The sequence below is a fragment of the Grammomys surdaster genome, unplaced genomic scaffold (assembly GCF_004785775.1).
Source record: "Grammomys surdaster isolate TR1022 unplaced genomic scaffold, NIH_TR_1.0 126906, whole genome shotgun sequence".
In the NCBI taxonomy this organism is placed as follows: Eukaryota; Metazoa; Chordata; class Mammalia; order Rodentia; family Muridae; genus Grammomys; species Grammomys surdaster.
In genome coordinates this window covers 3,795,738-3,804,016 of record NW_021621692.1, presented here as the reverse complement: position 1 = coordinate 3,804,016, position 8,279 = coordinate 3,795,738, and positions in this window count along the sequence as shown.

The following is an 8,279-nucleotide window of genomic DNA, read 5'->3' as shown; positions in this document are numbered from 1 at the left end:
TTATTGAGCACACACACAAGTCTCTCTCTTTCTCTCTCTCTCTCTCTCTCTCTCTCTCTCTCTCTCTGTGTGTGTGTGTGTGTGTGTGTGTGTGTGTGTGTGTGTAGACATCCCTAAAATACTCCTCACAATCCATGTTGTAATGGGGACACTCCAAAGCACACTGAAATTGAATTGCCATCCTAACAGTATTACAGGCAGAGCTTTACAAAGTAATTATACACAGGACCTTGACCTGAATGCATACTGTTACTATGGAAGTAGTTAACTATTCGGTGTAACTTTGGCCCACTTTTCTCTCTGTCTCTTTTTCTTACTCTTCTGCTACAGGGTGATACAATAAAGGAGACCCTTGCCAGATATGGGGTCCTCAATATGACTTCCTACTCTCCAGAACCATTCATTACAAATTTACTAGCAGCAACTTGGGGAGGTGGCTCAGTCCATGATGTATTTGCCACATAAGCATAAGAGCTGAGTTTGATCTCCAGAAGCAGTCTACCAAAGAAATGGTGGCCTGTATTTATAATCCTCGTGTTGTGGAGGTAGAAACAGGTGGATTCTTAGCTTTCGCTGCGCAGCTAGCCTATCTTACTTGGAGCGAATAAGCACAAAAAGAGACCATGACCTTAAAAACAGGATGTGACCTAAGGGACACACATGAAGTTGCCTACAATTCTGGGCAGTGGAATGGAATTGTTCTTCTCTATCCATTATGAATTCCACGTTTTGTTTCTCATCCTCTGCAGTGAGTGTGGCTGGAAGCCTCCCAGGTGAGCTGCAGACCTTCGGAGATCACCTGGATGTGACAAGCAGTGAAGTGCCTCCTGCTTCTGTAAGAACACGGTATTCGAGTTGTGATGAGCAGTTTGGGATCATAAACTTGCATTTCCCAGGACCTTTCCAAAGTACTGGGAGTAGCTGGACAGTTTGAAAGTCACCTGTGTACAATATAGAATAGTTGACCTAGCAGTGGCTCTAATTTAATATCCAGAATGGTATTTCACGTAGGCGTGTTGTCCTGTATGAGGCGAGGTTTGGTGCTCCCTGGGTTTGGCACCATTCACTAAGCTTATACTTCTGTGTAGAGTAGAATTTCAAAGCACCATTTTTACCACACACTGATGCCGAGAGGAAACATGAGACCTAATACAGAAAACCCAAAGTGATTTTGGTAGCACCGTTCACGAACCACTTACCTGTGGATGGTAACAGCTCCTGGATTTTTTACAAATGGTTGCATCTCCAGTCATCCTTAAAATTATTAAAGTTAGTTTTGTTTTGATTTGGTTCTGATCATTGTGAAAACTTACTGAAACACTAAAAACTATGGGTAGTCTTCTGCTGGCAATACCATCAGTAGCTTATGTGTGATGAGCAACCATTACATACCAAAGCACTGCTTTTATCATCTTGAAATATTTTCTCAATAAATCTTACAATTATGAAGTGTCTGGGATTGGTTTTATTATTTCACAGTTGAGGAAATTTGCATACAGAAAGGTTTTCTGAAGCCTTTTATTCAGAATAGAGAAATAATATCATTCAGACTTAGGTAATTGGTGCTTAAATCCACTCTCTCAGTTAAAGCTTCATACAGCAGCTGCAAATACAAATGAAGAAGTACAGATAAGCAACATCAGCTCTTCTGATCCAGATTGCACCATGATAAGATATACAATTGTGGCCATCCCTTATCTAGATGACTTGGTTGTTCTTATCAATATCAATTGTGTGTGTGTATATATATGTATATATATACATATATATACAATTGAAATATATATATGTAGTATACATATATATTGTATGCATATAGTAACATATAATATACAGTGTATATATAAATATATAGCATATATTATATTACATATTATACACTATTACGTATAATATATATGTGTGTATATATATGTGTATACATTCATATATATATATATATATATATATATATATATATATATACACACACACACATATATATGTCTGTGCTGCCCATTCTGATAATTACTATGCCCTTGCCTTTGTTGATTCAGTGTTGCCACCTGGTCCCTGCTACTTTAGGCGCAATTTTAATTCATCTAACTGAGCAGCAGAATCTTCAACCCTAAGGTCTGGCACAAGGTCACTTGCGACCACAAAGCTCTTCAAATGTGCCGGTGCCCCTCAGCATTTTGCATCTTAGAGGATTAGTGTAGGGCATGTCCTCCGTGATTCCCATTGTGGAGGATTAGGTTTTATACAGCATAGCCACTCTAACATTGCAGTATTCCTGACTCTTAAAATCCCTTCAGCAACTCTAAGCCAAGGGATAGTAAGCATCTCCAACTCCTTTTCAGTAGGCCATCCTTTGACAAATGCTTCAGCCAACCATTCAGTCATTTCCCCTCTCTTACCCAAAGCTCTGTGTTCAGACAATAACAAAGCCAAACAAAATATGACCCGAAAAATGTCCCTGAAACCATGATTTTAATATACACTTGTAGGAAATTACCAATAACATGAAATAAATGTAAAATAGAATAAAGAAAATTATGTCCTCAGATTCAAGATAATATTTGTACAGCCACATCCTTTATTTAATAATTATCAGGCTTAGGCCAGGTCAAAACCACTTGTCAATAGGTGTGATTCATCTCAGGTCATCGATCATTGAGTATCTCTCCTCTTCTTTTCATCTTTGTCTCTGCAAAGAAGAATTTTTTATCTGTAATACAAGAGGCATCTGATAGACTGTGTTGATAGCATAACTACCTTTATGTGTGAATTAGCAGCTAGAAAATTTGAGCTACTCCATAAACTCAGCCTGAAGACAGCCTTCTCTTCTCCAGGCAAACTAATGTCAGAAAAAATCAACCAGAAGTATAGCAAATAATTGATCTCCAGCATGTGCTTCTAATTAACATGAAGCACATTTAGTTACCATGAGGTTTATGTGTGATGAAGTCTTTTCTGTCGAAATGTGACGACTTCTGATATTACTTTTTTCTAAAGAAAACTTCGAAGTGAATCCTTCCTGAGTTGGGGCTCTTTCTGTATACAGTACAGGTTTCTCAGATAGTCATTAAAGATATTTTATAGGCCCCTGGGGTCAGCATAGCAATAGAGACAGTATCATTCCATAATTATATAATTTAGTAAGAGAATCTACTTGGGTTTTCACCATTGGGATTATAGAAAAGCTCGAAGTAACCATTTTCTCTGCAGCCTGAGAAGGTTTCAGAGTGATCAACCTTATAGACTTGAAAAAAAAAAAGTCTGGGAACCACTGTTTGTCTGTTTTATCTTTACCTCTCTTCAGGTTTTTTTGTTGTAGTTTTTGTTTTGTGTGTGTGTGTGTGTGTGTGTGTGTGTATGTGTGTGTGTGTGTGTGTATGTATGTGTGTGAGCATGTAGACATATTCCTATGGTTGTGTATGCATGTGTGTGCTGGTGCACATGGAGGCCAGAGGACTACTTTAGTTCAAAATGTCCAAAAGGTATTGGTGGCATTGTTTCTAGAGACAGGATCTCTCATTTCTTGTGGATTGTCACCAATGAGTCCCAGAGACCAGCCTTTCTCAGCCCACTGAGGACAAGAATTACAGATGCCACATATAGTTCTCACAATTTTTTAATTGGGTTCTGAGAGTGCAATTTGTGTCCTCATGCTTGCAAGGTGTTATGGTTTGTATATGCTCGGCCCAGGGAATAGGACTACTAGAAGTTATAGCCTTGTTGGAGTAGGTGTGTCACTGTAGGTGTGGGTTTTAAGACCCTCATCCTAGCTGCCTAGAAGCCAGTATTCTGCTAGCCGCCTTCAGATGAAGATGTAAAACTCTCAGCTCCTCCTGTACCATGCCTGGCTGGATGCTCCCATGCTCCCACCTTGATGATAGTGGACTGAACCTCTGAACCTGTAAACCAGCCTCAATTAAATGTTGTCCTTATAAGAGTTGCCTTGGTCATGGTGTCTGTTCACAACAGTAAAACCCTAACTAAGACACAAGGTTAGCATTTCATCACTGTGTCATCTCCCCACAGCCACCTGCCTTTTCTTGAGACAACAGACACTCTCCAAGTATGACAGTTCTTTCAAGTATTATTTTAAAGATTTGTTTTTATTCTATGTATGTATTTTGCCTGCGTGTATGTATGTGTACCATGTGCATGCTTAGTATCCATATACATGGCAGAAGAGAGTGTTTGATACCCACGGAACTACAATCACAGGCTATTATATATCACCATGTGGATGATGGAAATTGAACTCAGGTCCTCTGCAAGAGGAGCCAACTGCCCTTAAAATGCTGAACCAGATTGCCAGCCCCAACTTTACAGTATTTAAACAAATTTTGAGTAACATTGAAAAATTGAAAAGCCAGAAGTATTTTATTTATATTCATTTTTATTTTAACTTCTCTGCTTTCCATGTTACTTGTTCCTCCGCCTTCTTAAGGGGCACCTTCTTTCTGTTTTTATTTAACTTGGTTATTTTATTTATTTACATTTCAAATGTCCCCCTTCCCAGTCTCCCCTCTGCAAAACTCCCATTCCATCTCCTGTGTTCTTTGCCTTTATGAGGGTGCTCGTCCACCCACCTACCCACTCTCCACTCACCGCTCTAACATCTCCCTACTCTGAGGGATCAAACCTCCACAGAACCAAGGGCCTCTCCTCCCATTGATGCCAGATAAGGCAATCCTCTGCTATATGTGTAGCTGGAGCCATGGATGCTTCCATGTATACTCTTTGATTGGTGGTTTAGTCCCTGGGAGCTCTTGAGTATACCATTGTTTTTATTGTTGTTCTTTATGAGGTTGAAATCCTCCTTCAGCTCCTTCATTCCTTCCCCTAATTCTTCCATTGGGGTCCCTGTGCTGAGTCTGATGGTTGGCTGTGAGTATCTGTATCTGTATTGGTCAGGCTCTGGCAGAGCCTCTCAGGGAATAGCTATACCAGCTTCCTGTCAGCAAGCACTTCTTGGCATCAGCAATAGTGTCAGGGCTTGGTGTCTACAGATGAGATAAATCTGTAGGTGGGGTGGTCTCTGGATGGCCTTTCCTTTAGACTCTGCTCCATTTTTTGTCCCTCTGTTTCTTTTAGATAGGAACAACTCTGGGTTAAAATTTTTGAGATGGGTTGGTGGCCCCATCCCTCAACTAGGGGCTGTGCCTATCTACTGAAGATGCTCTTTACAGGTTCTATTTCTACTTTGTTGGATATTTCAGCTAATGTCATCCCTGCTGGGTCCTGGGAATGTCATCCCCTGGGTCCTCTCACTTCCCTGGTGTCTGAGACATTCTAGTGGCTACTCATAGTTCCCCACCCCTCACTGCTACATATTTCTATTCATTTTCCTGACCCTGTGATTCTCTCCTGTCTCTTCCCATAACTGATTCTGGCCCCCACTTTACTTTCAAATTCACTGATAATTATCATAGAAGTTTTGTACTCAATCTCTGGCCAATGCATGAAGGACCTTAAACTACAGTCCTGAACCTTTCCAAGGAATGATGTACACAGGATGCCATGACAGAAGAAGAAGCAACTCAGCACCAATAAAATTTCAAAACTCATGCACGGAAAGCAGAATTGTATTAAAGCGTTTCAGTGATGCAAGAACAGTGAAAGAAACACTGGGAAGAAAGTCGCCATGGCAGTGCAGATGGGCATTCAACCCCCAGGATTGTGTCTTTTCAGGAAAATGCCCTGCTGGGGACCTTGCTTGCTCTCTGCCCACCCAGCTATCCAAACCAAGTCCAAGCATTAGTTTCCATTTCTCGGTATCCAGGAGACTCTTGGCAGGGGATGTGCTGAAGTACTTCCTGCTGCTTGCTCTATCCGAGTGCTCTGATTGAACCCCACTTGTACTTTGTGCATGTTGCTGAATGCTTTTCCTCTGGATGTGAATTATGTAGTTCACTGAGAAGTAGGAGTGAGAGAAAGGAAGTTGCACTAGCTTTAGAGTGGAGATAGGGCTAAAGGGTGACAGGTATTCTGGATGTGTAAACATGACTTCTAGAAGTCTTCAGATCACAGAACAAGGCCTTTGGAGCAGTTCCAGAAGGCCTGTTAGAGAGAGGCCAGAGAACATTTCCAATGGAGGAAAATTTGTTGCCCCATGATTTAAGTACGGGTAGACGTTAAAACCTGTTGTATTTGTATCCTGTGGCCAACTTTGATATAAGAAATTAATTTTGTAGTATCAAACATATTTTATGTGTATTGTATAGTATATTAAATATATTTTGATTGCAAGTCTTGTCTGTGTACCATGTGCTTACCTGATATCTGTGGAGGTCAGAAGAGGGCATTGAAGCCCTAGAATTGAATGGCTGACATTTTTGAGCTGTTATGTTGGTGAATAGAATTAAACCTAGGTCCTCTGGAAGAGCAACCACTGCGCTTAATCACTGAGCCATCTCTCCTGCCCCTGTTTTTTTTCTTCTTTACAAAAGGTTTTTGTTTAGCTCACCCTGGCATAGAACAGGCTAAATAGAGCTGAGTATGATCTTGATTTCTGATTTTCATGACACTACCTCCCAAATGCTGGGGTTACAGGTATGCACCACCATGCCCTATTTTGTTTCTTTGTTGGAGATAGTAGAGATGTTTTAATGCATGCTATATAAGCAAGTACTCCATCAACTGAGCTACATACTCAGAAGAAGAAATGTTCAGAACTCAGGTTCCTTAGAATATCTTTAAGGTTTCTTGGAATGTCCTAAAGTTAAGACATTTGGTTTTGCTGAAGTCTACTGAGAATTTAACTAGGGTTGAGGGGGACATTTAATTTTGTTTTGTTGTTATCACTATAGGGCTTGCCAGGCCTGTATTTATTTCAGGTAATTAGCACCATCAAAAGTCTCACAATGACACAGAACTTATGTGATTGTGTTGTGGGAAAGACAGAACATCAAGGTAGCTTCCCCCCTCCCCCAATGTAGGAGGTCTGGTGAATCCTGTTAGCAAGATTACTCAGCCACCAGTGTCTCAAAGGGATTTCCAGGTCAAAGACAATTCCTTTGTGTTTGTTTTACAATAATGATGGCATTTCCTCAACTCCCAAGAAAAAATGTAATTTCCCCAGTGGCCAGATTCAACAAATGTCATGTACAAGTACAAACTGGACTTTAGCTGTACATCTTTTTCTTTTCCTTTCTAGCCTGTTTTCAAAGTCATTCCCTTGAGACATGGTTCTCTCCCTGTGATAGTTAGACAGCATTTATTTTTACTCTTGCATAAAGAAAGCTAGATCCAGCTAAGTAGCTACTACTGATAGCTGAGAGCTACTGGAGTAGGGAGAGTCCATTTATTTTCAGGCCTCTGGTAGGTAGTCTCTGTGCCAGTGGATGGCCTCACACACACAACCGTATATAGGCAGTGGTAACTGGGCTTAGTGTGTTAAAAAAAAAAAAAAAAACAAGAGGGCATGAAGTTTGCAGGGGGTATGTTGGAGGGATCTGGAAAGAGGGAAATTTAATGAGTGAATATAAACAAAGTACATGTATATCGTATGCATGTATGAATTCCTTTAAGATTATATAGACATTTGCACTTGGAGGTCATGGTCCCTCTGTCCTCTATTCTGCCTCCAGAGGATGTATTTCACTTGCCTTCATACAGCATGGCTGCAGAGCCAACAGCTGTCGAGTCTGAAGTTCACTTGGGAAAGGGGGTCAACAAAGGAGAGTGAAGAGATACATGCCTGCTAAATCTGCCTCTAGAAAACCACTTTTGTAAAAGCAACACCAAGAGGCCTGTGCTGACAACCCATGGCCCAGAAGGGAGTTATTTAATATCATCCACACCCTACACTCCACCTCTGCCAGAGGAAAGAGAAACTGAAGAGCTCTGTTACATATACTCACCTGGGCACACTTCTGTCCCAATTATGAATTTGTTGGGGGGTGGGGACAGAGAACAGGACATTGTTAAATGCCCACCTTACCATTTCATCATGGAGACTACTAAAAGTACATCCATGGACTGACCACTCTCGACAGAGCTTGGTGAAGTGGTAAAGTGGGGGCTGTCCCTCTTCCCTCTCCCAGTCCCTCTCCTGATTCCTCTCCCTCTCTCCCTCTCCCTCTCCCTCTCCCTCTCCCTCTCCCTCTCCCTCTCTTCCTCTCCCTCTCCCTCTCCCTCCTTCCTCTTCCTCTCTCCCTTTGTTCTTCCCACACACAGACCACAGTACCCGATGGAACAAAAACTTGATGCCACAATTTGTTTTCTATTAACGCTGATGGATAATTTCATGTTTAGGGAGAGTGTTTCATATTTAGATGGCATATTCA